We start from the raw sequence: 2980 nt of genomic DNA, 5'->3' as shown, positions 1-2980 counted from the left end.
CAAAGTTTGATGCCCAATTCAAAGTTTGAGGTAAAGCATATTCATTGGCAAAGGTAGAAGCGTCTTAGATGATATCGAATAAATGACTAGGGTTACAAAGGTTAAAATTCTGACTCACATAAAACTTTCATCACCGCCAAATGGTTGATGAGAGGACACATGTCGGCGTAATTTGCAAGATATTTATTCAAAGCCGTCCATTCCATGCCACCCCCTTTGACCCCTTTGTGGTTGTGGTACTGGCCAGTCTTAATCCTTCCCCTCCCCATGCTCTCAATCAAGCATTTTCAAAACGATATTTCTCAAGTTATCAAGATACACCTGTCTATGCTGACAAATTGCTTTATCAAAACGCATACGCCTGAGCACTGCATTAAAGTGTTTGAATGCTTGTCCACTTCGTACACCCGTGCTCTGAGGACTATTGACATATGTGTCCATCCGCAACCCATTGCGACGTCCATCAATTCTTCAATAGAAACTAGGTGTGTGCTGAAGACCCTAACGCGAGCTGAGCTGGCATAAAGACCCTTCATGGTTATGGGGATTATTACTGATTATAAGGTTCAACGTCAATCTCGGCTAAATTAATCTCAACCTCTAAACGCATTTCATCAATTCTTTCTTACCTCGACATGTAGATAATAACTTGTTCAAACGCGGCAATCGCAATGTGGCGATGGAAGTACTCTCGAATGTTGTTGATGAACCACTACCAATGATAGAAGTGCCTCGCTTCTTTAGTAAGTAGACACTAGTGTGCTGTTGCTCAATCTGAAGCATGGCCAAGTTCACGGCTATCTCAACACTTATGTGCAGATGAAGAGAATGTTTCTGTCTTGACTCTCAAAGTCTTAGCACTTAACAACTGTAAACTCACCCTATAAAGCTTTACAGGTCGATTTAACTGACATCCGATTGATACTTATCAATAGGTTTCCTTTCGTCGATTTATTGGAGCCAGTGAAAGCCTCCACGCGAGTGTTATATGCTGCTAGGCCATGAGATCGTTCAAATTAGACACGCATTATGTTGGCGAAAGCGGATATTTCAAAGAACCTTTTTTTCTTCGGCCTCAAAAATATTATAGTCTTTTTGCTGCGATTTGTGCTGGTCTGCTTGATGCCTGAGATGAGAGTTTCGGACGAAAAGAATTTTATGTCTTCATGTTCGACGGTTGTTGACGTTACCAGTGACAGCCACCTCTTCTCTTCTAAAAATAGAAACAGAACTGTCCGCGAACAGAATGTTTATGTTTGGGTGCTGCATCAGCTTGCATACTTACAGACCATACTGGAGCGTTTTGAAAAAGAATTCGGCTACGTCGGAAAATGAACCTTGTCAACCATGCAGATACTTTATTGTTTTTGAATAAATAAAATTGGGGTACTTCCTCAAGCTAATTCATTTCGATACAACAAAATATTTTATTGCAAGGAGGAGCTTCTAAGTAAAAACAATTTGAATTATCAACCGTATGAACTTTGAGGTAATGACACCTTGTCGTACATCATTACTAATGGAGAGTAACGCTGTCAACGACAAAATTCGGGTCACAAAAGTTGCGGGATTGCAAAATTTTAAAATTTTGACGACTAATTATTGCTTATTTGATATAAGCACACTTAATTTATTTTCAATACTTTTTTGAAACTAATACGGGTAAAATTGGTATTTGTTAATAAATAGTTTTCTGGATAACAATTTAGTCTTGAATAAAGCCTAGAAAAATAATTCCCATAACTCCCTAATAATGGCTTCAGACGACCTGACAAAAATCAAGGACGAAAGGTTCTGGACGATTGACACAGCAGAAGTTTCAAAAATCCGTTTTCGTCATCGTTTTGTGGAGCCCTGTCACCACTGACACGCGCAACGCCATTCCGATGTGGCGAAATCAAGAATATATAATGTGAAGTTAATTATGGGCATGTGCCCAGTACAGCCGGTCTTACTGCGGATGATGCCGTAGTCAGATAGGGGTGGCGGACACTTCGGCAGCCAAACTACAACTGTTGCGGCTGTCGATTGGCTGTCACAAGCACGCTTCCAGCACCATGAAATATATTTTTCACGCTGAAATCATAACCAAGCGCCCCAAGTACAAAAAGTGACCAAGATGTGGATCCCCGATATATGTGCTGCTATTTTAGGCATCTCTCCGCGAAGATAACGCCCCGCTGCGTCACAGCGCTGCATTTCAAATTTCATGGCTTGCTACGTCGCTGCATCAACTTGACCATTCTGTCCGACGAAGATATCGCCGAGCGAGCGGTGAGCTAATTACAATCTTTGCGAGAGCAGCGGCCACGTATGGATCTCGACCAGTGTCAATGGATTCAATTGCTGAGTATTAAAGACGCACGCAAACAAACTATTGACGTCGTTGGTGCTCGTCACGTGATCACTTGCCTAACAGGATGCCCCCATGCGCATCACTGTTATTCGAGCGGTGAGCGCCGCCAGTAAGAAATTGCCACTAATTTTGATCTGGAAAGGGGTTGAAATGGCCAGCTTTCATATAATTGATAAAGATTACGTCACGTATGGGGAGTAGGCGTGGGTTGATGGTTTGCTGCTCGAGCGCATGATTGATTTGCGATTTCATAATATTTGAATTTCAGCAATGAAGAGTATTTCGGGCTCGATGAGAGCTCATATCTCAAAAGTAATAAAGGCAAAGTACTAGACGCTTGACATCAAAATGCGTGTAAATCCTGGTTTACTCGCTCCGTATCACCAGACTTGTAACTGGGTTACACATACCCTGGTAACCGAGGTGTGTGTCACACTAGATGGGCATGGTGTGACCACACCCAAACAAGAGTACGGTACGGGGCTGGATAGCCAGTAGTTATACATGTATTTAGATTTACTATACATATTTAGGAAAGTCTATGCATTCAAATTTAGGCGGCTTTGCCGCAGATAAAAATAAGCCGAAAGGTTAATTAGCCTTGGGTTACGGCTATAATTACTA

Source organism: Plasmopara halstedii (genome assembly GCF_900000015.1).
Source record: "Plasmopara halstedii genome assembly, contig: Scaffold_2450, whole genome shotgun sequence".
In the NCBI taxonomy this organism is placed as follows: domain Eukaryota; phylum Oomycota; class Peronosporomycetes; order Peronosporales; family Peronosporaceae; genus Plasmopara; species Plasmopara halstedii.
This window is presented reverse-complemented; position numbering follows the sequence as displayed.